This window comes from Pelobates fuscus, chromosome 5 (assembly GCF_036172605.1).
Source record: "Pelobates fuscus isolate aPelFus1 chromosome 5, aPelFus1.pri, whole genome shotgun sequence".
NCBI lineage: Eukaryota > Metazoa > Chordata > Amphibia > Anura > Pelobatidae > Pelobates > Pelobates fuscus.
In genome coordinates, this window is record NC_086321.1 from 44,219,203 (window position 1) to 44,234,377 (window position 15,175).

Sequence of the window (15,175 nt, forward strand, 5' to 3'; positions counted from 1 at the left end):
AAACCCTGGCTTTGGAGGGGTTAAAGTACACTGGAGAGGTGGCAGGACATGTTAGAAGGAGTTCATTCATATTAGGACAATACTCTGTAATATCCCAGTGCAGGCAGGCTAGACCAGGGATGTTCAGCTCAGTATGAGGACAACAACAACAGAAAGTTTAAAAATTCACAGTGAGGGGGTTTGACAGAGGGCGTGAGGGGGGTGGTGCTTGGTGGTGCAAAATTCAGAGGGGCATGTTCTGTAGTTCCTGAACAAAACAAGGTAGGATGGGGTTTCAGCAAATCTCTCTTAGCATCGCCCAGCACTGGAGCCATAGACTGTGCTGGGGGACAAGTTGTACAGGATTACACAGGATAGAGCTGGAACTCTGAGAGCAGGGCATGTAGGGGTTAATCTGTAAAAGGTAAGCTAATGCATACTTTACATAGTGTGGGGACATGGTTTATTGTTGTGGTGTCAAATAGCAGGATACAGCTCTGTGAAGGAATGGGAAATTCAGGGGTTAATACAGAACAGGGGAAGTCCTGAATGCATAGGGTTAATGGGCACTAGGAGCTGGGAGGGCACTAACAGTACTGATTGCAGTGCATGGCATTTAATGCTGCATTGTGAGCTGGGATTACACAGTATTTTCCTAGCAGGGAGGGAGGAAAAGGGGGGGGGGGGGAGTGTTAATGATGCTGGGATGTGAGGGGTTAATGCTAGGCTAACAAAGAGTACATGCCTGACTGATAACACTGAGATGGGGGCTGAATGGGTTAATACCAGGGGGTTAGCTGGGAGGACCTGGTAATATCCTGGCAGTGAAAGGGTTAACAGCACAGGGAATGCTGAGAGACTGAGGGATTTTATTGCTGGTTGGCTGACTGAGACCACCCTGATCAGGCTTGTGATTGTAAGGGGTTAATGTTTCAAGGAGAGCTGGGCCTTTGGGGTTAATGTTAGAGGGGGGGGGATACAGCACATTCCTGGTTTTGCAAGGGCTGATACATCCATGGAGAGCTGAGAGTTTAAGGGTTAATACTAGGTTTTAGGTGGAAGCACACATTATATTAACTATAGAAGGGTGAGTGTGGTGTGGCAGTGCAGGGGTTAATGCTGCAAGGTGAGCTGGGAGGATACAGACAGTGTCAGGGAGGCTGCAGCTTTGCAGTGGCATCCCTCCCCTCCAATAGCAACTGAGTGCACTGCACCAATAGGAGGGCAGCTTGGGCTTGCAGTGGGCGGGGTTTTGGAGAGGGTTAGCACTGAGACACAATCAGCTGGCAGGAGTAGCAGAGTGAGTGTGCAGGGAAGCAGGGCACAGGCTGGTTACTCTTCCAGCACAGCAGCCTATTACCCCTTCCCCCTCTCCTCAATGGGCCCCTCCTGGTCCTGCTGCTGAATACCCCACATCAGATACCCCAACTGCATCCAGGCACAGGAACTACACTTAGAGGAAATCACACACTCATACTCCCAGGAGTGCACACTCATTGTATACCCATCAGCTTCAAACACCATCCTGCCCTCTTTCACACTCCACTACCACCTACACCCCCTTCCTGGAAAAAGTTTGGGGTAAGTCTGAGTGAATGTTGGTGAGGGGGTGGGGTTGTGTAGGGTTTTATGAGGGGGGGCAGGGGAAGTGGATGAGTCAGTACTATGAGCACTAATCAATTTTGTGCCAAACTGCATTTTGTTGGTGGACCTTGACCTAAAGGCTTGCAATCTAATCCTGAATTTGATAAGGCTTTATGTAGATTTAAATTGATATCTGCCATAATCCTGGGCTGGGTGAATAGTGGGTTAACTAACACCTCTGCAGACAGACTGGAATGTACCAGCTGGTGGTACACACCTAAATGAGAACAGCTTTATCAGTGGTTTGCAGCCAGGCCCTCTAGCTGTTCTTGGACTACAGCTCCCAGAATTCCCTGCAGAGAAAATGGCTAGTAGGGCCAGTCCAAAGACAGATGGAGGAATGCAGTACTGCACCCCATATTATTCACAGCTTTGGTGGGTCTTGAGCTGACATAAAGGATTATAGCTTCCACTACTCACAGGCAATGTGGATGGCTGGCAGTGATGAGAGTTTTGATGCATCATTTGGTAGAAAGGCCAAAAATGGCAATGAATGAGTAAGGTCCTGTTACGCAGCCACATGCAGCTCTGCCAGTTTGGTTTCAGTGGTTTAGGTGTATAAACTTGCCAGTGCAATTGCAAGTTCGAAGAAGTTAATATCCAGTTGTAAGTACAAGTACCCTAATGGGTGGCATGTAGCAAAGTTCATATAATGTAATTCATAAAAAGGTAATGCCTATATCATAGTCCATATTTTGGACCCAAATATCTCTGTTACTATTTTGTAATGCCCCTCTTATCTTATATTGTTGGTTTGTCTGAGTGTATAACAGCTCCACAGCAATAATACGCCGAATAATGTGTAAAATTATAATTTTATAATTATAACATTTTTATGAAATATTCACATTGACTGTCTTGGAATTTCTCAGAATTTTTTTTTTTTTTTTTTTTTTTATATAATTCCCCCAGCCGTCACTACTGATGGCTTTGAGGAAAAAGGCATTGTCTATGGAGCGTCTCGCGGAATTCTTCATAGACAATAAGTGTTGTATTCTCGCCATGGGCGAAGTTACAGCACTGACATGGTCTCAGGGAAGATGAAGCACCAATTGCTGAATATGATCCCCTGGATGGAGATGGTGGCGCGTGACAGCTTCAGGTAAGTAAAAATTACATTGCCCAGCACCCTTGGGCTATTGCCCACCAAGCATCGATGTCGCCAAAGGGGGACTTCGCAAAAAATGTGTTTAGAAATTAGTCTGTGTAGGTAAGATACATAGTTCTTGTTCTAAACTACATTTTAGTTGCATAAATTATTAGTCACCTAAAATTTGTTAGAACAGCTGAATCCTCTTCAAATTGTGGATTTGGAATAATTATGTTCTAGTACTATCCATTTCTATAGTATTGAAGATCTTTTACCTATCAAATTAAGTTTATTTACCAAAGTACAGTCACCTGGAATCCAGCACTGAGCAAAGCTCATGACGCTGACTTCCTTGCCCTCTCTGATGTCAGAGGTGCTGCGCGCTGTCCAATCACAGGCTACTGGAGCTGCCTAAATCATGTGTGCTGTCATGTTTACATTGCTGCCTAGTGACACCTCCAGTGGCAGACCACTACTAGAGCTGCTTCCTGGGTCAGTGCGGCACAATGTTGAACATTCCCCATAGAGATGCATTGATTCAATACATCTCCACGAGCATGGCATTTTTTCGCGCAAGTACAAAAGCATTGGATTGGTTTAGATTGTTAATTGTCAATCCCAAGGAGGCAGAGCGTGGGCTTGGCCAGCGCCAGCAGACCTGCATGGTGCTGGGGAAAAAAAGTAGTTTTTATGGGGGCCAGCCACCTAACGTGCTTTTAACACTATAGGGGTCAGGAATACATATTTGTATTCCTGACCCTATAGTGTTCCTTTACTTTTAAACAGATAGATAAAGCAGAATTAAACATTTAACATTATGTGTGTCCATTTCGGCCAACCTGGACAACGTTGACTAGCGAAGAGTACTGTGGGCATGTTAGCCCAGCCCTGTCAGCCAATCGAGTTGTATGAAATTAACATTGCTAATACAGAATTGTTAATTCTTCTTGATGAAGGATGGTCCTTTGGTGCCATGTGCACCCTCTGTTCATATCATTACGGTTTGATTTAAACCGACACAGTACCAGGGCACTCCAAGCAGTACAACCACTGCAGCGAGCCATCGCGGTTATTTTGCTTAGAGTTCCCTTTTAAAGGAGTCGGATGCCACACAGGGAGCCCAAGGTGAATTTTCTCAAAAGTAATTTGGCTTCTAACAGGTCTATGGAGTGCCTACTGGTTAGGACCGACTAACCACAGAGCGCTGAATCTATAAAGTTCCACAACTGGGTTGAAGTTTTTGCTTGTGTGGTTTATGGGTATTTCCTTTCACTGCTAATTAAAGGTTTGTTTGTTTTTAGGAAAATAAACAGAAATGAAAAGCAAAATTTTAACAGTGAGTCAGAAGCCTCCTTGAAATGTATGAGAAGGGCCTGTTCTACGCACCTGGCCATGCATTTCGACTGCTGCCTTATAAGTTCTTCCTATTTTAATCCTCTGAAAGTTGCAGGAGTAAGCCCTTCTTTTATATTTCCTACCGTATGCACTTTCATTCCTCTGTGTACGGTGCCTCCGTGAGCAGCATTGCCAGCGTATACTAAACGTGTGGGGTTCTGTGCCATGGGAGGTTTAAGTGAATTCTGTCGCAACACAGGTGTAGTGGATGTGACACGTGCAATAAGATTCTCGACATTTACAGTATGTATACAAATGGTTTGACTCCTTATCAAGGGAATTCTAGCACCATATCTACTGCAGTATACTGTAGTGGTTATAGTAAGCATAGTGCCATTATAGGGAGTTTCCAGAGGTCTAAGGCAGCATAAACCATTTGTCTTCCTTCGGCTTTCCAAGATGTTCTACTGTTCATATTTAGCTATTTTATTAAACCACTTCATGCTGATTTAAGTGGGAGATCTTGATCCCAAGATTAAGCGAAATATACGGTATTTGTTGGTGGTAGAACAGTTTGGCCTGTGTGTTTTTCGGAGTTTAGATGAGAAGGCCTGCTACATTGGTTGCTCCATGGTGCATGGAGTAATCTTCTGCTTGATGGACCTTCAATTGTGACCCTACTGGTGGAAACTACGTGGCTTTGGTTTGCAGGTTTAGGTTTTCTGTGTTTAGATTATGAGTTTTCCCCATTGTTCTGCTGGGGAATACCATCTTCTAGCATTCTCATGTTTGATCTTTTCTTGATCCTAGGGTTTAGTACTGTGTAATTTATATTGTCATAGATTATTCGTAGAAAATTTTCCTGACTAATGTGGCTCTGTGGGATGCGATAGCTCACATATTCCCTTATTATCAGATTGCTCTGGGTGTACAATTAAATGACTAAATGCAGAGTTTATCAAACTTCCAGCCAGCTTTTTAAATTAAACCACTAGGAACACTTATCTCATATGCAGTACTTTTAAGGCTCTCTATATTACTGGTAGCTACCTATGTACTTTAGCGACTGGCACACAGCCCTAATAACCACACACCCTTCTGTGGCAGTACCTCCTTTCCAAGTGTCCAGATATAAAACTAACAGATGCAGATCTATTGCAATTTATGTTAGCAAACTTGCTCCATTTCATTTTAATGTTTTACCATGTAGAGATCACTACAGGGAGTATACAGTTTAATATGATAAGAATGGCTTGCAGCCTACAGCAATCTGCTCTTATCAGGTGCTGGGTGAATGTACCTTGTGCAAAGAGGTTGGTTATCACCTGATATGCAGTATACTTTATTCAAAGGCCATACAGGTTCTGCATAGCTTAGGTCTCAAGTTACACAGAAATTATTTTTGAACTTTTCATAAATACAGTATTCTTTTCATTAAATTAAGGTACCTATGTCAAAGTAAATTAAGCTGTTAGTGGATTGCATCTATGTAGGGAAGCAATGCGTGTACTATTGCAATCTAAGATGGCAGTGGAGGTTATTGGAGCTCATTAAAGTTATGTTTGACCAGTAATTAGCTATTTCACAGTTGTCCAATAATGTATTTGTGACCAGGAGTCTTTAAATGTAAATCTATGGGGTGCTAGTATCCTGTATTTGTAGACTTGGTTGTTTCAGAGATCCCAATAAAATGTGCCGTGCCCTGTTTTGCGAGAGACACTAGGTACCACCCCTACCTGTATATGTGTTTTTTTTTCTTGTTTCTAAAAAAAAATATAAATAATACTTTGTAGGTGTGACTTAGTGTACATCTCCAATTGTAAAAGAAGCTGGACTTGTATATAATTAAGATTAAATTCAAATAATTCTATATTCTAAAAAGATCTTGATTTAGTCACTGATGTGTATGTTGACATCATTTACGCCACGCTTTACTCCATCTTCATATCTTTCCTGTTTTTATACTTCTTATAAAGCCAACGGTGTGTCCCTTCCCTTAATTGGCATTGCCCCTCTGCCCATGTTATGCCTTATGACATTTTTATCTATTTATTTTTTTGGATACACTGCCTGGCCTACAGATGTGCGTTTTTGTGATAATCTTGGAACTCTAAAGCTTTGTTTACACCTTGATATGTTCAACTTGCAATGGCTTGTGAAATGGTTTCCTTCGTGGTCAAATGTCCTTACGACACAGTAGTTATTAGCCGTTGGCAAAGGTGTTCCTAGACTAGTTATACTTGGCTACTTGTGTTGTCAACTGAAAAGAAAACCACTCCAAATGCTTCACCCCCCTCCCCCTCCCAGATCATCTCTATGAGAGAAATTCAGCATCTCCATGCAGAGCGTGGGGACGCTGAACGGCAGGGCTGCTTACTGTGCAGCCCTGAGTCAGGAAGCATCTCCAGTGGCCATCTGAGGAGAGCCCACTTGGAGGTGTCCCTAAGGGGCAATGTAAACACTGCCTTTTCTATGAAAAGGCAGTGTTTACATGAAAATGCCTGAAGGGAGCTATTATACTCACCAGAACTACATTAAGCTGTAGTTGTTCTGTTGACTATAGTGTCCCTTTAACAACCTCTAAGTTTACATTTAAAATATGCAACACTTTTTTATTTATGTTCACTGTAAACTGCTCGGTCCGCCTGTAGCAAGCTCGGAGTTTCTCTATCCCACAAGTAATGTCCTGATGCAGTATTTGCAGAAATAGCTAAGGAATATGGGAGTTGAGACCATCACCTGCTCTAGAGATTTAAATCTGTATTTGGGTATTTTTTTTTTCTCATTACGGTTTGAGCGAGGAATGAATGAAAAGCCTAGTGGGAGGACAGGTTCTATTTTAAGCACTGCACATTCTCTGGAGCTTTGCAGATGTTATAGATAATGATATGTGTTTTTCTAAAACTGGCAGGCACATCACATGGGCCTATTGGAAGCCATTACATCATGCAATATGGCTTCCAATAAATGTCTGTGAATACCATGCATACCTGCAAACAGATCCTGATTTGTCGAGGTAATTCGGTAGTTCTTATTCCACTAATTTTCTCGTAATAATGTTTATATTTTTTGTTGTTGCTTTGTTATACAAGCAGAAGGCTATAAATGTATTTAAAAAATATATATTTTTTACTTTGTGAAAAAACGGCGAACACACAGGCAGCCTGTTAATATTATTATTATTATTATTATTATTATTATTATTGTGTGTGTGTGTCTGTGTCTTAATGTCTACCTGTTTTCCTAAAAATACATTCTTCATGCTGCAGCAAATATTGTCTGGTTAAAGAAGTGGTAACGTCACGGCCTTAGAACGAAGAAACACAAGTTAGAATCCTGGTCAGACCACCTAACCAATAAGTGTAAAATACTCCCTTTCTATAATTGTAATGTTTTATTCCCTCCAACCCCTGTAATGATTGTTTTTACAACGGTTTGACTTATTGCCTGGTTTTCACCAGGTGTCCTCTTCTTCCTGTGGCGACTTTGAAGCTCTGTATATGAGTGAAGACCTGCAGTGCTCTCAAGCAATGAGCTTGCCCTACATTGCGGGGTTGATCTTTTTGGAGGCTTCCCGCAGACCATAGGAAATAGTGGAGACGGGAAGTAGTGCCGGGCAGACCCCAGCTAAGAAGTCAAACCATTGTAAAACAATTGAGGGGGCATGGACACTTCTGGCACCACAACCACTGCAGTTCGCTGTAGTGGTTATGTTGCTTGAGTGTTCCTTTTAACCCCTTAAGGACCAAACTTCTGGAATAAAAGGGAATCATGACATGTCACACATGTCATGTGTCCTTAAGGGGTTAAAGTGGGTCTGTCACCTTCTTGAGTCTTTGCATTATTTGCAAAGATCCCCGATGATGACTTTGCTGGTGGGGGTCAGTAGAAGGTAGCTCTTACTTACCTGGACATCCTATTCTATCTCGTTCTGCTTAGCTGCCGGGGCTGATGTCAACGTTGTACTCTTGTGCATGCAAGAGTACAGCCAGCATTGAGGTCTATTCCTGATCCCAATTTCAGCGAAACTCAATCACTGTCAATATGAGTGTTCCATAAAGATTCTACATTTATGAAATACTACTTTTGGAGAAGTGGATTACAGAACTGCTTTTACAGCTGTGGTGAACTTGGTCTAAAACTAAGTCTGTTTGGATAGCTACATGCTTATATTTATATTTTTCACAACTCAACTGAAAAATATATCTGCAAATTTTTTTTATTTATTTTTTTAAAAATTGTATCCTTTTTTTTTTTAATGGGTTTTAAATGGACCTGTTCAACAAAACATTTGAATTAGTTTTTTTGGTTTTAAATCTCTTTTTTTGCGTTGGCGAAATAGTCAACACAGTATCCGCACTACTAGTGACAATCGGTGCAGTTATTCCTGTGTCTATTAATTACTGAAACACAGAATAGGTAAATGTCATATGCATCTGCTTATTAAACAAACACCCAGTTATTTACTAAAGTGTGAATTGTTGTGGATTCAAAATACATTTCAAAATATTTGGACAGAAAACCTGAGCTGAGAAAATTCAATTTAAGTGAAAAAGGGGACCCAGAACGTGCATTGCTCAGCAATGGTGCTGCCGTGGAGACCAACATTTATACAATATTCAGATTGAGAAACAGGGCACACATAAAAATAAAGTTTAAAAGTTCCCTGTCTCTTCTGTATGGGTCATGTCATCCCTCTGGTGTCGTGTCGTCTTGTGTGTGTTGTAGTGCGAGGTTTATCTCGTGTCTGTATGTGTGTGTTCAGTTGGGGGTTCGACCATTTAGCTGATGTCTCTGTCGCTTCCTATTGCTGCTTTTAGTTAGTGCTGCTACAGTGCAGCCATATTAAAGGTTATGAGTTATTTCTTCCCGATTGTGTTTCCCCTTTCCTCGCCTCCTGCTTTGCCAGTTCTGGGTTTTAAGGGTTGTGTTAGTTTATTTCATCATTGTACGTCCCAGGTGTTCCGGGTTTGGCTACGCGGACGCCGGTCGGGCCCGCAGGAGCTCTGAGGTAGGTTGGGGGAGGGGGGAGTTAGGAAGGGGTGTCTCGTTTGGTTAGTTTTTTGCATTTCTTTGCTTTTCCTTAGACATTTTTAAATACAGAAAATTCTAAAGTTTAACTGCATAGAACACAGGTATACAACATGACATATCCACCAATCAAGAGTCTGCTCAGGAAGTAAATCGTATTCTCTCCAGCCCAATGTGTTCTTTCTTTGCCTAGTGAAGCAATTTGGTGATATGTTTAACGATTAAGAATTCCAAAACTAATGAAATTTCTGCTGGCTCCAAGAAACTAAACAAAACAGCGGTTTTGAGGATCGAAGCACACCCCATTTAAAGGGACAGTCATTACCTTTCTTTGAGCTAAGACCAGTGGTGCAGAGCTTCTAGCTCAGGGATCGGCAACCTTCGGCACTCCAGATGTTGTGGACTACATTCCCCATAATGCTTTTACACCCATGATGCCGGCAAAGCCTCATGGGAGGTATAGTCCAAAACATCTGGAGTGCCGAAGGTATTGGCTGAGAGTGATCAGTTGACACTCGCAGCCAATGAGCTAGCCTAGCACTGCATTACTTGGCTCGAGAGACCTGTAGTTTTTATGGTTCTTGGAGAGAACCAATGTGCCGTTAGGGCTGTTTTAACTAGATTGTGCTTGCTGAAATGTAGTAATTTATAGAATGGAAATGCTGCAATGTGATAACTTGTAAAAAAAAAATGCAAAATCTGGCATGTATTAAATATCCAAGTGATCAATGTTTTTAAGGCTCATCGGTAAAATATTGGCTGTGACATCCCCAGGGGTTGATTGTAAGAGGTCAAAATTATTTCTAAACTTTCCTGTGGAGGAGAAAAAAAAATCACCAGACAGTACATTATTAATCATAAAGATACCGGAGAAACTGACGGAAGCGAAGCACAGAGAGATGGACACAGGTTTCTTCAGGAAGGAAGAGATTCTTTATTGGATCACCGATCGGGACTCAGAGGGACTAACGTCACCAAAATACAGCAAGTTCTGAGCCTCGGACAATAGTGCAGGCTCCTTATATAGGCACATAACTCCTCCCATATTAAGCTCCACCCGCACATTCTCTTGACCAATCAATACAAATAAGAATTAACTTCCTGCTTGACCGCATGGCCTGTCCAGCACAATGGAGGAGGGGAATACTACATCCTGTATTCTTGCACATGCTCCGTACACTACTGATCGTATCTTGCCTCGTGCAACCAACTGATCGATACGTCAGCATATGCACGTACACATGCCACGTGGTAATCTCGGCCTACTAAATTTATTTTTACCGAGATTCCACCACATTCCCCCCTTTGATGCCTCTTGATATTTCACAATTACTTGAGGCATCACTTAACCTTAGTTTGCATACACCGCAGGTTACCTTGAACCAGACCAGACTTATCTTATGATGTGAATCTTCAACACTCATCTTCCTGCATTGGTTCTCCCTGATCTAGAGCCTTATATTTATAAATTGCCATTATCTGTGCAGCAGCCTTCCTCTCTGCTATATTTTCTATCAGGCTTTGCACAGACCTAACTACTAAGGGTATAAGACACGGCAGGAGTAGACACAACATTAAAATCAGTAAGACTCCACCTACCACTGCCTTAAGCTCTCCAAACCACTCATACCAGCTACCAAACCAACTACTTGGATTATACCCTTTCCATACCTGAGTAGGCACATGCGCTAGTTTAACCATATGGCTAGTAAGCTCAGCTATTGCTTGCCCTTCGTCATCTATTTGAAGGCAGCAATTGCTCAGGTTAAACTTCCCACATACACCTCCCTCTACTGCCAAAAGGTGATCCAAGGCTAATCTATTTTGGTAGACTGCTGTCCTCATCCTGGTATGCTTCGCTAGAAGATTGAGCGCTTGTGATGTCTCGTTAGTAATAATCTCAACCACCGCCTGTAATCGTATAATACGGTTGAGCATATAAATAGGGGTTCTATAACCAAAGGTACCATCTTCTGCCCACGTGGCTGGCCCATAATAATCTATAATACGCTGGGGAGGCCATTCATTATCTTCCCAGGCGCCTATCTCTATGGGTCCCCTTTTCTTCCTATGATTCACATCATACACTTTAACACCTAAAGTCTCACCTGTTTCAATAGGTAACAAGAAGGATGGTTTGAGCATACCCAATGTTATGGTACTTTTTGAAAGTAAACCAAAATGTTCAAATGTCTATCTGTTCCTGTCCAAATCAATAAAATTAAATTGCGTATATACGCTGAAGTAATTAAGTCTGACACACAAGGTTCAGGTTAAAATAACTTCGAGAAAGTTTATTGGCAAGTGGAGTAAAAGCGGGCGCGCAGGCCCTTTTTAAGAGGCATTTTGCGTCATCATTGATTATTAGAATATCAGCAAATAAACATCATCAATTGGATTAATCGTTAAGTGTCGGGGTTAGTGTCTTACCTATTGGTTCGAAAAATTAAGAGGTTAGTCCCGTGCCCACCCATCAGAGGTGGGATTATTCTGGACACGGGTGGGGATAAGGGGGTCTTGAGCGTCATTTTACACGGTCAATGATATCAGGCTTCATGTCCAGGTGCAAGGTCTCTTATGAATAGAACATTTCATTACTACTGTGTTCTCGTGGCCTTCAAACTACATTATCTTACAAGTTCTAAGGAGTAGCCAGCTCCTCCTGGTGCTTGTCCTTGCAGGAAACACAGTCTTTGTCTACTATACTAATTGGGTTGAGAAGTTCAGTCACGTAAGGTAGTTTTAAAAATGAACAAGTTAAGTCATGAGGACAAAATGGAGGATTGAAGAAGTCAGGTTAGGAGGACAAAAATGGAAGAGGAAGTCACAGTATAAAGTTAAAATGGAGTTAGTACAATAATTCAATACAAGTACAATAATAATTTTTAATAATTCCACATCAGTCCCCCCTATGAAATGTTAGATTCTAAGAGATAAAACTTTATTATGTTAGTATCAGAAGACGTGTTAACCCAAAGGCACAGAAACCCCGTGGCCGCTAGCTAGGTGTTAATGCAAAGTGCAAGTCTGTCCCTAGAGCTGCCCCTAATAGGCTAACTCATCCGTCAGTATGGCTCTCGAACACTTCACACCCATGGGTGTCCCATGGCAGCTAACCCACCACTTCTCCGCACGGGGCCTTTACCATTCACTGACAGATGCTATCCCTAAGCTAGTCCCTCCCTAGAAGTCCTGCACTTTATCAACAAAAGGGATTGTTTGCAGCGGCAGACAGGGTGAGTTGATGTCTTGGGATTCTTGGTCATCAACTTCGAGATGGGTGAAAGTGGGTGCCGCTTGGTCAACAGTCTTCATGAGGGATTTTCTCAGACAGGGGAGGATACAACAAAAGAGAAGAGCAAAAATAAAAAGGAAAATTAGTATAGCCATACCAATCTGCATTAAAGCCTTTTGCCATCCTGTCATCCAACCAAACCATCTTTCCCAGGGATCTTTTATCCCAGAATTCCTTTTTAATTCTTCAGACAGGTCATTTAACTTTTCTATGGCTAATGTAACTTTACCATTAGGGCCTGTGTTTTCTGGGATGTAGGTACAACATGTCATGGTGTCGGGTAAAATTTTACAAACCCCTCCTTTTTCGGCTAAGATCATATCTAGGGCCATTCTATTCTGGAAGGCCATTTGGGATGTGGCCTGCAACTGTTCGGCCAACCCCTGGAGGGCGTCTCTAGTGTAATTAACAAAACGCTGTTGGTTATAATAAATGTAATTTATCCAATTTAAATTCTTGTTTGCGGTAACTATGGTAAAAATTGATTCAAATCCTGCAGCAACTTCACCCCTTGCTTTAAACTCATTGGGCACCCCCCTAGGCACTCCAATGGCATCAATATACACATGAGGATCAAAACTTCCTTTCACTGGGGCGTCACGTTTAACCTTAGTGTGTTTGGACCCATGGGTGACGAGGTGTGTGTCAGAGATGATATGTATAGGCATAATAGCTTTAGCCAAAGTACACTCCCCCCACCACTGTTTGTCCATTCTGGATCTTAGCTGTAAATCCCCACACAACCAGTAAATATCCCCTAATGACCTGGTGTGAAACTGCAACAAGTCCATAGAGACATTTCTGTAGGTAGCACAATACCCCTTAGAGAAGTTACCCAAGAATTTACCTATTCCATCGTAATTAGCATAACAAGTGTAGTTACCTTTATACACAGTAATACCATCTGGGGGTTTGACATCCTGGGTTAGGAGAGGATACTCCTTTGTCCATGCAATACATATGGACCTGTTAAAATTATAGTGATAGGCAAAAAGGCTTAAAACACATTCTTCTATATCTACTGGTAGAATTAAAGGCACGGTACCCAGGTGAGGCCGGGCACCGCCACACACATAACATGCAGTTCTATTATGCTTATTAGCATTATATTTCATCCATTCTAACCATAGATTTACATCATTAAAACCTGTTTCTGCGGCCATAGTATCTTCAAAGGTGGGGTTAGCAATGGCCATCATGTCTTGAAAGGTCTGGATATGAGGTTTTAATGGGTTAGGGACCATATGAGTGGCCCCTTGCCACTCAGAAGAGTTGCACATATCTTTGAGGTAGAAATGCCCTAATTTTTGGTAGGAACCCTTTTTCCAATACATTCCCATCACATACTGGTCTGCATCTGTTGGGCTTGGATGCTCAATGTTAAGGATTAATTTCATTGGTGTACTCCCCCCAGGCTTTCTCAAAGTCATTCTCTGGACAAGAGATCTACCATGATCATCTACTTTAGCTACGGCACTTTTTGGTTTGTAACCCCAGGCAGGCCCGGCATTCCATCCCGCCGCCCCCCAATGGTCACAATTGTGCCCCCATTGCTTGTCAACTACGCAAACATATGGGTCTTTCGAATGAGGGATATCTCTATAGATGCTCTGGATTTGTGGTGTGGGAAATGGGCATTCTACAATATCACAGTAATCAAAGGTATAAGTAGCCACCTGGGTGCACGATGAATTATACCAGAAGGTGTACCCACTAATATCTTTGGTAATGGCTACTTGCTGGGCCTTTATAAGGCTAATTAGGGAGAAGGTGTACCAGAGATACATGTTTGTGCGGTACTCGCTTCCTCTGGGGCAGGAGATTTCTTGCAGTGGGAAGCGTGGATCCAATTTGGCCTTACGGCCAGTTTGACGGAGGTTGCTGTAATCAGAAGAACTTGGAATGGACCGTCAAATCTTGGTTCCAGGGTATTTTTCCGCACAAACTTCTTGACCAGGACCCAATCTCCGGGAAGCAGGTTATGGGAACCTGTATCCAATTCGGGATCTGGAATTGAAGAGAAAACTTGGGCATGTATTTTGTTTAAGGCACTTGCAAGTTCAGTTACATAATCTACTAAAACATCTGATTGGAGCTGCAACTGTTGCGGATAATAACAACCTAGTCTGGGTGCTGTCCCAAATAGAACTTCATATGGGGACAGTGAATGCTTCCCTCTAGGTGTGTGCCTAACGCTAAATAAAGCTATTGGCAGGCTTTCTGGCCAGGGCATCTTTGTTTCTTGTGACATTTTTAACATTCTGGTTTTTAGAGTGCCATTCATGCGCTCCACTTTACCACTACTTTGTGGGTGGTAAGGGGTGTGGAAGGCTAGAGTCACCCCTAGAGCAGTCCAAATTTCTTTAGTCACTGTTGCTGTAAAGGCTGGGCCTTGGTCACTTTCAATGACTTCTGGAAGTCCGAACCTACATACTATCTCGGTAAGTAGGCGTCTTGCGGTTGTTTTTGCAGTGATATTGGCCACTGGGTATGCCTCTGGCCATCCTGAGAACATGTCCACTATGACTAGTGCATATTCATGGGGCCCGCTCTTGGGCATTTGGATGTGGTCAATTTGAATTCGCTGGAAGGGGTACATGGGCTTTGCCAGGTGTTTTGCAGGCACCTTGACTGGTCTTCCTGGATTGCATTTTGCACAAATGACACAGGCTTTACAGAAGTTGCTGATCAACGTTGTAATTCCAGGTGCTTCATAATACTTCTGTATGAGGGCGGCCATCAGTTCTTTTGACAGATGTGCAGGCCCATGTGCCCATTGGACCACTGCTGGGTATAAATTT

The 15,175-nt window shown here is 42.4% G+C and overlaps 1 protein-coding gene across 2 annotated transcripts in view; it reads left to right on the forward strand.

The window, feature by feature from the left end:
- Positions 1-256: 256 nt before the first annotated feature.
- The window catches only part of ATOSB (atos homolog B), a 74,976-nt gene continuing 60,057 nt past the window's right edge, over positions 257-15,175 (forward strand). The window contains exon 1 of one of the 2 annotated variants that reach the window (XM_063453777.1): positions 257-403. The gene's annotated coding sequence lies outside the window, so the exon portion shown is untranslated. Of the gene's footprint in view, positions 404-1,294; positions 1,561-15,175 lie in introns of those variants that run through there. The other variant, XM_063453776.1, reaches the window with a different exon arrangement.